Below are 17809 nucleotides of genomic sequence, written 5' to 3'. Positions count from 1 at the left end.
AAGTTTCATAAAAAATGCATTTACTTTCTTTTAAAAAATCCGCAATTACTTTTAGGGCAACCCAATAGCTTCATTTCACAACAGACTTTAAAACACCTTAATTGAATCTCCTCCATGTGCTTAAAGACCACACTCTATACTTTTCGAAAATACTTTTCAACCTTTTTCATGTCATTTGCATTCCTCTTTATCAATGCGAATTAAATGCAATTGTCTATAGAAGAGTACAATTATTATTGCATTTATTTGACAATTTAATCATCATCCATTTGCAACTCTGATTCCAGACACATTTAAATTGACACCTACACCCACAATCCAAGACCAAGACCAAGACCAAACAGTAAAGTCAATCAGAGAAGCGACGAGCGAATGCAATGAACAATGAAAATTGAATGCAGAGTTTGTTGCATTGGACAGACGTTGGAGTAGAAACAATGATGATAATAATAAGCCAGAGGCTAAAATCGTGTTTTGTCAGGTTTGTAATAGGGATCATATAGGCAGATAAAGGGCCCAAATGATGTCAAAGAATGTATTTGATAGGTAAGAAGAAGAAACTTCTTTGTTTAGTTGATTATCATCCTGAATGTTCATAGTTGCAAATTTGCCCAGGAACATGTAACGGCGTATCCTCCATAACAGGGTTATATCTCAAGATAGGGCGAGTAAATATGAGTTCACAGAAGCGGCCCACAGTCGGAGAAAATCGAAAAAAAAATAAGTAAAAGGGCGTTAAGTTCGGCCGGGCCGAACTTTGAATACCCACCACCTCGGGTATATATTGGGTTGCCCAAAAAGTAATTGCGGATTTTTTAAAAGAAAGTAAATGCATTTTTAATAAAACTTAGAATAAACTTTAATCATATATACTTTTTTCACACTTTTTTTCTAAAGCAAGCTAAAAGTAGCAGCTGATAACTGACAGAAGAAAGAATGCAATTACAGAGTCACAAGCTGTAACAAAATTTGTCAACGCCGACTATATGAAAAATCCGCAATTACTTTTTGGGCAACCCAATATGTAAACTGCCTTTCATCAAAATCCTGTGAAAATTCCATACCTTATGTCCCATAGCAGTTATGTCGAAATATGTTCCGATTTGAACCAAATACTAATAAGTACAAGTCATTGTTCAATTGTGTTTAACAAATTATTGGTCTTTTTAGTAGCTATATCTGAAAATAAACCGATCTGAACCATATACGACACGGATGTCGAAAAGCCTAACATAAGTCACTGTGTCAAATTTCAGTGACATCGGATTATAAATGCGAATTTTATGGTCCCAGAACCTTAAATCGAGAGATCGGTCTATATGGCAGCTATATAGAATTCTGGACCGATTTGGACCAAGTTGCAGAAAAATGTCGAAGAGCCTAACACAACGCACTGTCCCAAATTTCAGCGACATTGGACAATAAATGCGCATTTTAAGGACCCAAAACCTTAAATCGAGAGATCGGTCTATATGGCAGCTATATTAAAATCTAGACCGATCTGGGCCAAATTGAAGAAGGACGTCGAAGAGCCTAACACAACTCACTGCCTCAAATTTCAGCGACATTGGACAATAAATGCGCCTTTTATAGCCCCAAAACCTAAAACCGAGAGATCAGTCTATATGGCAGCTGAATCGATAAGACAAAATTGAAAAAAGATGTCGAAAAGCCTAAGACAACTCACTGTCCCAAATTTCAGCAAAATCGGATAATAAATGTGGCTTTTATGGGCCTAAGACCCTAAATCTGAAGATCGGCCTATATGGCAGCTATATCCAAATCTGGACCGATCTGAACCAAATTGAAGAAGGATGTAGACTGCCCAACACTACTCATTGTCCCAAATTTCAGCAAAATCGGAACATAAATGCGCCTTTTATGGGCCTAAGACCTTAAGTCGAGAGATCGGTCTATAAGGCAGCTATATCCAAATCTGGACCGATCTGAACCAAATTGAGGAAAGATATCGAAGGGGCTTAACACAACTCACTGCCTCAAATTTTAGCGACATTGGACAATAAATGCTCCTTTTATGACCCCAAAACCTTAAATCGAGAGATCGGTCTATAAGGCAGCTATATCCAAATCTGGACCGATCTGAACCAAATTGAGGAAAGATATCGAAGGGGCTTAACACAACTCACTGCCTCAAATTTTAGCGACATTGGACAATAAATGCTCCTTTTATGACCCCAAAACCTTAAATCGAGAGATCGGTCTATATGGCAGCTATATCCAAACCTGGACTGATCAGGGCCAAATTGAGGAAAGATATCGAAGGGGCTTAACCTAACTCACTGTCCCAAATTTCGGCGAAATCGGACAATAAATGCGCCTTTTATGGGCCCAAAACCTTAAATCGAGAGATCGGTCTATATGGCAGCTATATCCAAACCTGGACCGATCAGGGCCAAATTTAAAAAATATGTCGAAAGGCTTAAGACAACTCATGGTCCCAAATTTCAGCAAAATCGGATTATAAATGTGGTTTTTTGGGCCTAAGACCCTAAATCTGAATATCGGTCTATATGGCAGCTATATTCAAATCTGGACCGATATAAGCCAAATTAAAGAAATATGTCGAGGAGCCTAACGCAACTCGCTGTCCCAAATTTCGGCGACATTTGACCCATCTGAGCCAAATTGAAGAATGATGTCGACTGGCCCAACACAACTCATTGTCCCAAATTTCGGCGACATCGGACAATAAATGCGCTTTTATGGGCCCAAAACCTTAAATCGAGAGATCGGTCTATATGGCAGCTATATCCAAATCTGAACCGTTAAGACCAAATTGAAAAAAATGTCAAAAGGCCTAAGACAACTCACTGTCACAAATTTCAGCAAAATCGGATAATAAATGTGGCTTTTATGGGCCCTAATTTGAAGATCGGTCTATATGGCAGCTATATACAAATCTGGACCGATCTGAGCCAAATTGAAGAAGGATGTAGACTGGCCCAACACTACTCATTGTCCCAAATTTCAGCAAAATCGGACAATAAATGCGCCTTTTATGGGCCTAAGACCCTAAATCTGAATATCGGCCTCTATGGCAGCTATATCCAAATCTGGACCGATATAAGCCAAATTGAAGAAATATGTCGAGGAGCCTAACACAGCTCGCTGTCCCAAATTTCGGCGACATTTGACCCATCTGGGCCAAATTAAATTAAAGAGGGATGTCGAAGGGCCCAACACAAGTCACTGTGCCAAATTTCGGCGAAATCGGACAATAAATGCGCCTTTTATTGGCCCAAAACCTTATATTGAGAGATCGGTCTATATGGCAGTTGGATCCAAATCTGGACGAGATCGGAACCAGATTGAAGAAGGATGTCGAGTGGCCTAACGCAACTCATTGCCCCAAATTTGAGCAAATCGGCCTATGGGTCTGTAGGGGGGCTATATCAATATATAGTCCCATGTAGCCTATCATAGAACTTTAACTGCCTATGGGCAACGAAAAGAATATGTGCAAATCTCCTTTTTATAGACAAGTCCGAACGGCGTGCCGCAGTGCGAGACCACTTTGGGGAGTAGTTTTTACATGGCATACTACCTCACAAATGTCGCCAGCATTTGGAGGACATTACCTAGCCAATACTAGGATCTAGGCCTTCAGCGCCATAGGCGGATAAGCTATACTTTGCGCTATCGTGGCCTCCAATACCTGACCCAAAAAATCCTTATATCTAGTTTAAAGACAATGGGATAAGAATTGCGGACTGTAATTTTTCAAAAATAATCATGGACAAATAGATAGACAAAAAGTGATTCTGAGTCGATCCGTATACTTATCAATGAAGCTATCTGTCTTCCTTTTGGGTGTTTCAAACGATATACAAAAGTTATATCATCTGTCAGGCAGTGGTCTAGGGTATAAAAATATTCCAGTTGAAGTGGATATGATAAAGACCAAGGCATCTGTCAAATAGACGGCATGCTGAGCGTAATCCCCGCTTTTGATATAGAGAACGGCGGGACTTGAGGTTATATCATCCTATCGAACAGTGGCGGAACCCGCAGCCAAAGTAATAGCTGAAATAGTCCCGATAGTCCTAGACGTCATGGAACGGACCAGGCTCCACACATTAATTGGAGAGAGGTAAAGGGTGATTTTTTTGAGGTTAGGATTTTCATGCATTAGTATTTGACAGATCACGTGGGATTTCAGACATGGTGTCAAAGAGAAAGATGCTCAGTATGCTTTGACATTTCATCATGAATAGACTTACTAACGAGCAACGCTTGCAAATCATTGAATTTTATTACCAAAATCAGTGTTCGGTTCGAAATGTGTTCATTCACCGTAACGTTGCGTCCAACAGCATCTTTGAAAAAATACGGTCCAATGATTCCACCAGCGTACAAACCACACCAAACAGTGCATTTTTCGGGATGCATGGGCAGTTCTTGAACGGCTTCTGGTTGCTCTTCACTCCAAATGCGGCAATTTTGCTTATTTACGTAGCCATTCAACCAGAAATGAGCCTCATCGCTGAACAAAATTTGTCAAAATTTGAACACATTTCGAACCGAACACTGATTTTGGTAATAAAATTCAATGATTTGCAAGCGTTGCTCGTTAGTAAGTCTATTCATGATGAAATGTCAAAGCATACTGAGCATCTTTCTCTTTGACACCATGTCTGAAATCCCACGTGATCTGTCAAATACTAATGCATGAAAATCCTAACCTCAAAAAAATCACCCTTTACATTCAAATGTATCATACACAGACCATACAAGAGGAGACGATCAAGAGATGGCAACAAAGGTGGACGAATGAAAACCGGGGATGGTGGACGCGACGATTTATTCTCGTTACCCAGACCTAGCTACCAATACCGGCATAGCATGATCTTGCAATACGTGTATTTATGAGGTGTCAAGAAGTTGCTGAGACCCATCACTCTTCCACTGAGAGAATCAAAAGACGCAGGGAACTGGAAGTGGCAATTTACGACGTTTCGCCAGGAATAGGGTTGTTTGGTAACGAGAGAATTGGAAGGCGTTGAGGGAATAAGCCAAATAAGTACTGTGCAGGAAGAAGATGGACTTGTCAGCATGTAGAGCGAAACCCTATTGAACGGTGGCGGAACCCGCAGTGTTCTATAAAAGCTCGCAATGCAACCCCTATATGGCTGAGAGAGATTCAAACGGACCATACACGGGCCATATGAGAGGAAACTACCAAGAGATGGTAACAAAGGTGGATAAATGAGAGTCGGAGTAGGTGGATGCAACAACTTATCCCCGATGCATGGATGTTGTGAGATAGGAAACTAGGCGACATCAAGAGCAGACTAGAGATGGCAACAAAGGTGAACAAATGAAAAGAGGGGAAGGTGAACGCAACGATTTATCCATGTTATCAAGACTACGCTAGTATGGGTAAATGCTCTTCTAGGACGTGCATTTATGTTCCGCTAGAAGTTGATCTTTTACAGAGAGAGTCGAAAGATGCAGGGAACCGGAAACGGCGATTGGTGAAGTTTCGCATCGAACTGGTTTGTTTGGTACAAAAGAAACTAAAATCAGGTTGTTGTCGTTGTTGTTGTTGCAGCAGTGTGTCGTACACTGAGGCAGCAGCCCTTGCCGATGAAGAACTCCATCAGGTCAATCCGGTATGTACAACCATGGAATTGAACTAGAAGGAAGTGATGAGATACGGCGAACAAGTACTGTGCAGGGTGAAGATGGACTTGTCGGGATATCGAGCGAAACCCTATTAAACTGGGGCGGAGCCCGCAGCCTTCTAAAAGCTCATAATGCAAACCCTAGATGGTTGAGAGGGAGATTCAAACGGATTGTACACGGATCATATCAGAGAATACTTCCAAGAGATGGCAACAAAGGTGGATAAATGAGAGTCGGGGTAGGTGGACGCAACGTCTTATCCCCAATGCCGACTTCTATTATTACATTACCCGGATGTTAACATGCCATGGTTAGGTTAGGTTGATAAGGGGGTTCGTATGTTAATCCGCACCCTGCTACTATACATACTAAGCTAATAATCGGCTTGATGTGCGCTCTAAATACTAAAAGAAGTAACGCAAAAAAAATCTTGATCAATGTCGTGCTACTCACCAAACAGCTAGTTGTTGTCTATTCAATGTTCCTAAGTTGGATCAAGTCTAGTGTTGTGTGCGCGAAAGCCAGGCTTTGACTTGCAAAATACTCCAAAGTCTCATCGTCCCCTACGCTCACCATAATTTTCGGCACCTGCTCTGTTTAAGAGCACCCGTAGTGCTATTTGATCCCTAATGATACCGAAAGAAGTCAATGGGTTCTTTCCTATTTTATTATGGTAATAGCATCGTTTTCTCACTATCCGGATTAATCCATAAAAGTTTCCTCGCTGCCATTGGCTCAGATACGGCCTATGTTGCCCTGAAAGGCTTCGCATTGAGTAACTTTACTGATGTCACTCCTGGTTCCTATGGCCAATTCGTCTGCTCTTTCATAACCCTTTATTGCGCTATGACCCGTCAGTCAAACGATGCGGATCGTGCCATCATCACAGAAGGCGTTAATCTCCTCCTTATACCCCAAAACAGTTCGTAAAGATGTTCATATTGGACATATTTGTGTTGACACCATATTACCGCAAGCATTCCGTGATCTACCCGGATTTTCGCTCGCAGAACCATAGTATGGTCAAATAGACGGAAACAGATATAATTTAGTGGGCTATCGATGTAGAGCCCTAGGCCCACTCTGTCCTCTGGCTTTGATCCATTCGGAGAAACTTCCAAAGTTTCACCCATCCAAGGCCTTGTCGCTGTCAGCAATGCCTAACAGTCGATCTCAATTGTCGTCTCAGATAACCGATCCGAAAACTCTTCCATAGCTTCCAGGTTTCCTCACGTCGCTTTGACTACACTGGGATGGTATGAACTGTTCCTATTCTCTATCCATTCTCTCATTGCCTTAAGGCCTACAGCCGCATTGGCTGTCTCGTGCTTAATCTGTATATCTATGGGCCGGAAATTTAGTAAAGGGCGATTTTTTAGCTATTATCTTTTTGGCAACACTGGTTTGAACAGCTCACGCACGTTTCGTGTTTTTTGGTCTATAATTTAACCACGAATCATCTTACAAACGAACAATGCTTGCAAATTATTGAATTTTATTAGCAAAATGCGTGCTCTGTTAAGAAAGTTCATCGCACTTGCTTGTTTTTCATTTTTATACCCTCCACCATAGGATGGGGGGCATACTAATTTCGTCATTCTGATTGTAACTACTCGAAATATTCGTCTGAGACCCCATAAAGTATATATATTCTTGTAAATGGGCCATATCGGTCCATGTTTTGATATAGCTGCCATATAAACCGATCTTGGATCTTGACTTCTTGAGCCTCTAGAGTGCGCAATTCTTATCCGATTGGGATGAAATTTTGCACGACGTGTTTTATTATGATATTCAACAACTGTGCCAAGTATGGTTCAAATCGGTTTATAACCTGATATAGCTGCCATATAAATCGATCTTGGGTCTTGACTTCTTGAGCCTCTAGAGTGGGCAATTCTTATCCGATTGTGATGAAATTTTGCACGACGTGTTTTATTATGATATCCAACAACTGTGCCAAGTATGGTTCAAATCGGTTTATAACCTGATAATTCTGCCATATAAATCTATCTTGGGTCTTGACTTCTTGAGCCTCTAGAGTGCGCAATTCTTATCCGATTGGGATGAAATTTTGCACGACGTGTTTTATTATGATATTCAACAACTGTGCCAAGTATGGTTCAAATCGGTTTATAACCGGATATAGCTGCAATATAAACCGATCTGGGGTCTTGACTTTTTGAGCCTCTGGAGGGCGCAATTCTTATCCAATTTGAATGAATTTTGGCACGTAGTATTTTGTTATGATATCTAACAACTGTGCCAAGTATGGTTTAAATCGGTTCATAACCTGATATAGCTGTCATATAAACAGATCTGGGGACTTGACTTGTTGAGCCTCTGGAGGGCGCAATTCTTATCCAATTTGAATGAATTTTGGCACGTAGTATTTTGTTATGATATCTAACAACTGTGCCAAGTATGGTTCAAATAGGTTCATAACCTGATATAGCTGTCATATAAACAGATCTGGGATCTTGACTTCTTGAGCCTCTAGAGGTCGCAATTATTATCCGATTTGCCGACGGATTCTCTCATGACCATTAACATACGTGTTTATTATGGTCTGAATCGGTCTATGGCCCGATACAGCTCCCATATAAATCGATCTCTCTATTTTACTTCTTGAGGCCACAAAGGGCGCAATTCTTATTCGAATTGGCTGACATTTTACACAGGTCTCCAACATATAATTTAATTGTGGTCCAAACCGGACTTTATCTTGATATCGCTCTAATGGCAGAGCAAATCTTTTCTTATATCATTTTTTTGCCTAAAAAGAGATGCCGGGAAAAGAACTCGACAAATGCGATCCATGGTGGAGGGTATATAAGATTCGGCCCGGCCGAACTTAGCACACTTTTACTTGTTCAATCTCAATGGGTACGTAGATAAGCAGAATTATTGATGTAGGAGTGAAGATCAGCCAAAAGCAAGAGTTACCAATGCATCCACAAAAATGTCACAGTTTGGTGCGGTTTATGGGCTGGTGGCATTATTGGACCGTACTTCTTCAAAGGTGATGCGAATCGTAACGTAGGTGTGAATGGCGAGCGCTACCGTGAGATAGTATCCAACTTTTTTTTGCCCAAAATGCAAGTGCTTGACTTGCATGATATGTGGTTTTAACAAAGCGATGCCACATGTCACACAGCACGCGTAACAATGAATTTATTGAGAGGCGAATTCGGTGAACATTTTATTTCACATTCGGGCCGTTCAATTGGCCGCCTAGATCGTTCGATTTAACGCCTTTATACTATTTTTTTGGGGGGGCTATGTTAAAGCTCATGTATATACAGACAAGCCCGCTTCAATTGACGCATTGGAAGACAACATACCAGCTAAAATGTTGGATACCAGCCAAAATTGAACTAAGCGGATGAACCATTTGAGGCGGAATGACAAGAAATGAGTGTGGAGTTGTTGACCCGCAGTTGCAGAACTTAAGAGTTATTTCAAACTAAGGCCTCTTTTGAACGCATGAGGCCTTGTTGTGAAACAACTCTTAAATTCCGCCCCTGCCGGCCAACGACAACAACTTCACACTCGTTTCTTGTCATTCGATGAGTGTGACTGAGGGCACATGCAGATGAAGTTAATCGCCAGCAATATGGCAAAACCCACACACACACGCAGAGCTACGAGGTAGGCTAGCAGCCCCATCTACCCAGCAGTCCAGCAAATGACAGACAGATTCAATGTAAATCGTTAACTTTGAAATTGAACCCATTATGACTTTAAAAAATCATTGCGTTAAGTCGCTGATTGCATAGGTCCCTTTTGGCATTGTAGCAAATGATCAAATTCAATTGCGATCTACTTTTGGTTAGGTATTGAAAAAATTCTAAAAATACCCTACAGTAGGAGAGAGAGTTGAAAAACAGTAAAATGAAAAATAATAATAAATAATTTAAAATAAAACCAGTAAGGAAAGGAAAAATTCGGGCGGTGCCGGCTTTATAATACCCTACACTTATCCCATAGGTACAAAATGGGAGCTATATATTGGGTTGCCCAAAAAGTAATTGCGGATTTTTTAAAAGAAAGTAAATGCATTTTTATTAAGACTTAGAATGAACTTTAATCAAATATACGTTTTTTACACATTTTTTCTAAAGCAAGCTAAAAGTAACAGCTGATAACTGACAGAAGAAAGAATGCAATTACAGAGTCACAAGCTGTGAAAAAATTTGTCAACGCCGACTATATGAAAAATCCGCAATTACTTTTTGGGCAACCCAATATAATTCTGAACCAATTTATTATGGACCTCGGCGGATGTTTTCAGACCCTCTCCCTCTCCCATGCCCCAATTTTCAAAAACGTCAGATCTCGCAAATGCGTGCACCGATTTAAGCGAAATTTTTTATGCCATCTTATGGTACCTCAAAAACATGAAATTGGTTTAAAATTTTTGTGCCACATAACCTGGGGGGACGCCCTATCCCAAAATCCACCCGGACGGACATGTTCACCGATTGAGACAATATGGGTATCAAATGAAAGGTATTTAATAGTAGAGTACGTTCGGGGCGTCTCCCACTCCCAAAACACATGAAAGGTATTTAAAAGAAGGGTAAAAATCTGATATAAAAATTTATTCCTTGGTATCTAAGGGGCCTCCCCCCCTCCCCGCTCCCGCAGGGAATTTTTACCAATTGGGACAATTTGGATATCAAATGAAGGGTATTTAAAAGTAGAGTAAGATTCTGATACAAAAATTTGTTTCTTGGTATGTGAGGCGCCTCCCCACCCCCCACAACCCCCCAGCAGGGCTTATTTACCATTTTGAACAATATGGATATCAAATGTAAGGTGTTTAAAAGTTGAGTATACATCTGTTATAAGAATTTGGTCCAAGGTGTCTAAGGGGCCTCCCCAGCCCCCAAACCCCTAAATTAATGTCCAACGTCACAAAATGGGTATCAAATGAAAGGTCTTTGGGAGTTGACTACGAATCTGATATACATATTTGGGATATAGTCTGGGCGCCTCCCACCCCCGCAACCCCCCAGCAGGGCTTATTTACCATTTGGGACAATATGGATATCAATTGTAAGGTGTTTGGAAGTTGAGTACACATCTGTTAGAAGAATTTGATCCAAGGTGTATGAGGGGCCTCCCCAGCCCCCAAACCCCTAAATTAATGTCGAACGTCACAAAATGGGTATCAAATGAAAGGTCTTTGGGAGTTCTTGGGAGAGTCTGGGAACGGCCCACCCACTCAATACCCTCCAATAGGACGTGTAGTTAGTACGTTTATAGTTCAAAAACAGAAATTAGGTATACATATTTAAGGTGGGATGTCTAGCGCGGCAATGGCAATGGAATGAAAGGTATTTGAGACTAGAGCACGGATCTTATACATGGGGTACCACCTTAAATTGGCATTAGAGCACCTATATGATATCCATATTGGGTCGAAATATCTGAATGGCCGTACTAGCATCCTCAAACAGGCGCTTTTCCTGACCGTGCCGGTATTGGGCACAAATAAAATAAGAGAGTGAAAGAGGCGCAGCGGAACGGGCCCTGTCCAGCTAGTATATATATTTATATATATGGGAGCTACATCTAAATATGAACCGATTTTGATCAAACTTCTTAGATATGGTAGTAGACATCGAGGGCGACTATATCTAAATCTGAACTGAATTTTATGACATTCACCAGTAATATTGAGAGTCATAATAAATCCCTCCTGCCAAATTTTGAGAGTATCGGTTCAGCACTTTATTGCATTATTAATGCAAATCGAACGAACATAACGAATATATATATGGGAGCTATATCCAAATCTGAACCGATTCTTTTCCAATTTCAATAGGCTTCGTCTCTAAGCCGAAAAACATGCATGTACCAAATTTGAAGACGATCGGATTCAAATTGCGACTTGTAGTTTGAACACAAATTAGCATGGACAGACAGAAAATCGAATCAGAAAGTGATTATGAGTCGATCGGCATACTTATCAATGGGTCTATTTTTCTTCCTTCTGGGTATTGCAAACAAGTTCTCTAAGTTATAATACCCTGTACCACAGTGGAGGTGCAGGGTCCAAGTTTTGATATAGCTGCCATATAAATCGATCTTGGGTCTTGATTTCTTGAGCCTCTAGAGGGCGCAATTCTTGTCCGATTTCACTGAAATTTTGCACGTGGTGTTTTGGTATCACTTCCAACAATTGCGCTAAGTATGGTTCAAATCGGTCCATGTTTTGATATAGCTGCCATATAAACCGATCTTGGGTCTTGACTTATAGAGCCTCTAGAGGACGCAATTCTTATCCGATTTGGTTGAAATTTTGCATGAGATGTTTTGTTACAATTTCTAACAACTGTGCCAATAATGGTTTAAATCGGTCCATAACCTGACATAGCTGTCATATAAACCTATCTGGGGTCTTGACTTCTTGAGCCTCTAGATTGCGCAATTCCTAAGCGATTTAGCTGAAATTTTCAATGCGTTGTTACGTTATGACGTCCAACAACTGTGCCGAGTACGGTGTAAATCGGTACATAACCTGATATAGCTGCCATATAAATCGAGCTTGGATCTTGACTTCTTGACCCATTAGAGGACGCAATTCGTAACCGATTTGGCTGAAATTTTGCATGAGGTGTTTTGTTATGACTTCCAACAACTGTGCCAAATATGGTTTAAATCGGTCCATAACCTGACATAGCTGTCATATAAACCGATTTGACATCTTGTCTTCTTGAGCTTCAAGAGGGCCTAATTATTGGGTTGCCCAAAAAGTAATTGCGGATTTTTCACATAGTCGGCGTTGACAAATTTTTTCACAGCTTGTGACTCTGTAATTGCATTCTTTCTTCTGTCAGTTATCAGCTGTAACTTTTAGTTTGCTTTAGAAAAAAAGTGTTAAAAAGGTATATTTGATTAAAGTTCATTCTAAGTTTTATTAAAAATGCATTAACTTTCTTTTAAAAAAACCGCAATTACTTTTTGGGCAACCCATATTATCCGATTTAGCTGAAATTTTGTACAACGGCTTCTTCCATGACCTTCAACATACGTGTCAAATATGGTCTGAATCGGTCTTCAGCCTGATACAGCTCCCCTATAAACCGATCTCCCTATTTTACTTTTTGAGTCCCTAAAAGACCCAATTGTTATTCGATTTCGCTGAACAGACTTCTACTATGATCTCCAATACTCAATTCAATTAGCATAACAATTATTTTCTTTTTTCCTTAGTTTGTCTAAAAAGAGATACCGCGCAAAGAACTCGTCAAATGCGATCCATGGTGGAGGGTATGTAAGATTCGGCTCGGCCGAACTTAGCACGCTCTTACTTGCTTTTTTTTTATACCCTCCACCATAAGATGGGGGGTATACTAATTTCGTCATTCTGTTTGTAACTACTCGAAATATTCGTCTGAGACCCCATAAAGTATATATATTCTTGATCGTCGTGAAATTTTATGTCGATCTAGCCATGTCCGTCCGTCTGTCCGTCCGTCCGTCCGTCCGTCCGTCCGTCCGTCCGTCTGTCTGTCGAAAGCACGCTAACTTCCGAAGGAGTAAAGCTAGCCGCTTGAAATTTTGCACAAATACTTCTTATTAGTGTAGGTCGGTTGGTATTGTAAATGGGCCATATCGGTCCATGTTTTGATATAGCTGCCATGTAAACCGATCTTGGGTCTTGACTTCTTGATCCTCTAGATTGCGCAATTCTTATCGGATTGGAATGAAATTTTGCACGACGTGTTTTGTTATAATATCCAACAACTGTGCCAAGTATGATTCAAATCGGTCCATAACCTGATATAGCTGCCATATAAACCGATCTTGGGTCTTGACTTCTTGAGCCTCTAGCGTGCGCAATTCTTATCCGATCAGAATGAAATTTTGCACGACATGTTTTGTTATGATATCCAACAACTGTGCCAAGTATGGTTCAAATCGGTTCATAACCTGATATAGCTGCCATATAAACCGATCTTGGGTCTTGACTTCTTGAGCCTCTAGAGTGCTCAATTCTTATCCGATTGAAATGAAATTTTGCACGACGTGTTTTGTTATGATATCCAACAACTGTGCCAAGTATGGTTCAAATCGGTCCATAACCTGATATAGCTGCCATATAAACCGATCTTGGGTCTTGACTTCTTGAGCCTCTAGAGGGCGCAATTCTTTTCCGATTGGAATGGAATTTCGCACGACTTGTTTTGCTATGATACCCAACAACTGTGCTAAGTATGGTTTAAATCGGTCCATAACCTGATATAGCTGCCATATAAACAGATCTGGGGATTTGAATTCTTGAGCTTCTAGAGGGCGCAATTCCTATCCGATTTGGCTGAAATTTTGCATGACGTATTTTATTTTTACTTTCAACAACTGTGTCAAATAAGGTTCAAATCGGTTCATAACCTGATATAGCTGCCATATAAACCGATCTGGGATATTGACTTCTTGACCCCTCGAGGTCGCAATTATTATCCGATATGCCTGAAATTTTGTACGATGGATCCTCTCGTGACCTTCAACAAACGTGTTTATTATGGTCTGCATCGGTCTGTAGCCCGATACAGATCCCATATAAATCGTTCTCTCTATTTTACTTCGTGAGCCCCAATGGGCACAATTCTTATACGAATTGGCTGAAATTTTACACAGGTCTCCAACATATAATTTAATTGTGGTCCGAACCGGACCATATCTTGATATCGTTTTAATAGCAGAGCAACTCTTTTCTTATATCCTTTTTTGCCTAAGAAGAGATGCCGGGAAAAGAACTCGACAAATGCGATCCATGGTGGAGGGTATATAAGATTCGGCCCGGCCGAACTTAGCACGCTTTTACTTGTTTAATTTAAAAAATTTAAAAAAATTGAGTGCTTGAATTCAATTCAGGAGTGCGAGTTGACTAATCTTCACGGAGTCGAAGTCGAGTTAAAAGTGCTCGACACGGTAGCCCTGGTTCAAAACCAGCCATTCAAAGTCACAGCCACACCCAGAGAAATTAGTCTGCTGATATCAGCCAACACTGTCTGTTGATATTAAATTAAAAATTTTTAACTTTTGAATGTATTCATACAAAACATTTGAACTTCTAAGCAACAAATTGAGGTATTTGCTATATTTTCATAACAGAGATTTTTCAATTTAAGTTGCTAATTTTTTGTTTAAAAGCATAAATATAATAGTGGTATTTATTTTGTCTGCTGTTATTTGAGATCGCTCAAAAATTAAAAAATAGTTAAAAATGTGAAAAAATACATTCTATTCTTAAAAAACTGAAAAATAAGACGAAATTTTTAAAGCTTTGAATTATTTATGAAATTTTTGAGTTTTTTTAAACTTTTCACCAATAAAAACAGCAGAACAAGTTTGCTGTTCCATTTTCAACAGACATTCTGCTGTAACAGCAAACATTTTTGCTATTTTCACAAAAAAGTTTCTCTGAGTGCACACATACTTATTTATGCCTTAAAAATATTCCAGTCAAAATCTGCCTTCAATAACATGAGCCTACAACAAGCTACGGTAGACGACGCCAGTCTCCTACCCAAAAAAAAAAGTTTCCACCCACTATAGGGTACTGTTGTAGCAAATCTTCAATATTCAATTCCATTCTCCACAAGCTTGCCCCTGAAGTACTCGGATCGCTTTCAGTTTCAATAAATTTTAAATTAACTACAATCGAATAAAACCAAGGAATGAAACCTATCATCGTTCGTCTAGAGATTTATTACAATTGCTGTCCGTGTGCTGTTGGGTAGAGATCATCGGCAATAACACGCAATAACTATTCTTTGTCAATACAAAGACAAGACATACAAAAAAGTAGTTGGAAACTGAGAATCTATCGAGATGACTAGAACATAATATCCACCCACAAACACAATTATCATTCGCATCACCGTCTTTCGATATCAGCCGCCAATTCCAAGACTTGCTTTGGTGCTGATTGTGTCTATTATTTGCTGATGTTGAATGCCGCAAAAATTCCCACTTGAATATGTCTACACTGAAGAAGATCATTTACATCTCTGGTTTTTTGCTGATGCTTCGCTTTTGAAGGCTTTATTATGGGGCGTTTTAATCATACCCAAACTAACATCTAGTGAGGCAGCATGGCTGCCTGCTTGAGCGGCAGGCTGGCTGACTGGCAAGACAACTTTCCAGCCTTTGCCATCAATGACGAATTTGTATATGAAAATCGCGTTTTTTTTATTCTATGCGTAATTGCTATTTTATTTGTTACGAATATGATTTGCTCTGTTTAATTTCTAGTGATCTTGGAGCGCTTGTTAATGGGTAGTTGTTCCACTGGTATTGTTTGTTGTTGTTTTGTTTGTTTGGCTTGGCTTGCTTGAATATGACATCACTATAGTGATGTCATATCCTCCGCATCCATCCATTCATACCTTATCTTATGCGCTAAAAAACAGTTTCAGTCATTTAACTCTCTCACATGGTAAAGCCGGAACCGGTTATAGTGTGGCTTAAACTGAAACAATCACATTTGAAATGTTTGAGTTAAGTCAGTGAGTATATATTGGGTTGCCCAAAAAGTAGTTGTGGATTTTCTAAAAGAAAGTAAATGCATTTTTAATAAAACTTAGAATGAACTTTAATCAAATATACTTTTTTTTACACTTTTTTTCTAAAGCAAGCTAAAAGTAACAGCTGATAACTGACAGAAGAAAGAATGCAATTACAGAGTCACAAGCTGTGAAAAAATCTGCCAACGCCGACTATATGAAAAATCCGCAATTACTTTTTGGGCAACCCATACAAATCTTTCTTAGTGCCCTGAAAATTTGCGTAGCTTTGAATTTCATTATTAAGGTTCTTAGAAAATTATCGTAAAATTTCAAATAAATTGCTTTCCCTATGGCTATATGTATAGCCATCACCATAGGATAGGGGTATACTAATCCATTTGTAACACCCCAAAGTATTCGTCCAAGACCCCATACAGTATAGATATTCATGATCGTCTCGACATTCTGAGTTGATCTAGCCATGTCCGTCCGTCCGTCTGACAAAATCTCCATAGAGGTCGAACGCGTAAAGCTAGCCGCTTGAAATTTGGCACAGATACTTAATATCGTTGTAGGTCGTTGGGGATTGGAATTGAGTCATATTGGTTTAGATTAAGATATAGCTCCCATATAAACCGATCTCCCAAATTGACTTCTTGAGCCCCTGGAAGCCACAATTTTTTTCCGATTTGGCTGAAATTATGCACAAAGTGTTCTGTTACGACTTCTAGCAACTGTGCCAAGTACGGTCCAAATCTGTATATATAAACTGACATAGCTTCCATATAAACCGATCTCCCTATTTGACTTCTTGAGCCCCTGGAAGCCGCATTTTTGTACGATTTGGGTGAAATTTTGTATGCGGTGTTCCGTCATGACTTCCAACAACTGTATCTAGTACGGTCTAAATGATCATGACAATATGGGACTCGAATGAAAGGTATTCGGGAGTAGATTACGAATATGGTCAGGAAGTCGGAATAGGTTTTATAATTTATTGATAACGGAGGGGGCGGACCCTCCACCGTTACCCCAAAGACAGCAGTCAAAATCAAAAGTGGACCGATAAGAGCAATATGAGTATCAAATGAAAAGTATGCGGGAGTAGATAATAAATCTGGCATACAAATTCATGTCGAATTATAGGGGGTCGCCCCACCCCACAAAACGCCCAAAATGGGCACATTAGCCAATCACGGATATATGGGATTCGGTTTGTTTTTTCCGTATGGACTGAAAAACGGCAGAACTGATTTTCTCGAAATTTTCGCACATTGTGTAGGTTGGTCCGGAAGGAAAGATAGGCTATATAATTTTTCAATATCGGTAGGGGAGCGGACCCTCCCCTTATGCCAAAAACACAATTTAAATTCAAAAGTGGACCGATCGGGTATTGGAGAGTAGAATACGAATATGGTTAAATATATTCGATGTTCATGTCAATATGGGACTCAAATGAAAACTTTTAGGCAGTTGATTATGAAGGAGGTTGCCCACCCCCAAATACCCCCAAATGGGCATATTAGCCGACCAAGGCTATATGGGACTCAAATGAAAGGTATTAGGGTGTAGATTACGAATTTGCGTTCAAGTCTAGGTTTTTCTTCCTAAAGATACGTCAAATGGGTTATTTGACCCAT

General features: G+C 39.9%; 1 protein-coding gene and 1 long non-coding RNA gene across 2 annotated transcripts in view; one reads left to right on the top strand and one right to left on the bottom strand.

Moving 5' to 3' along the window:
- The window catches only part of LOC106091485 (uncharacterized), a 109441-nt gene that overhangs the window by 13791 nt on the left and 77841 nt on the right, over positions 1-17809 (bottom strand). The window lies entirely within an intron of this gene.
- The window catches only part of LOC131997886 (uncharacterized), a 124344-nt gene that overhangs the window by 36575 nt on the left and 69960 nt on the right, over positions 1-17809 (top strand). The window lies entirely within an intron of this gene.

The sequence above is a fragment of the Stomoxys calcitrans genome, chromosome 1 (assembly GCF_963082655.1).
Source record: "Stomoxys calcitrans chromosome 1, idStoCalc2.1, whole genome shotgun sequence".
Lineage (NCBI taxonomy): Eukaryota > Metazoa > Arthropoda > Insecta > Diptera > Muscidae > Stomoxys > Stomoxys calcitrans.
The sequence above is the reverse complement of the archived record's forward strand: the minus strand, read 5'-3'. Positions and strand labels throughout refer to the sequence as shown.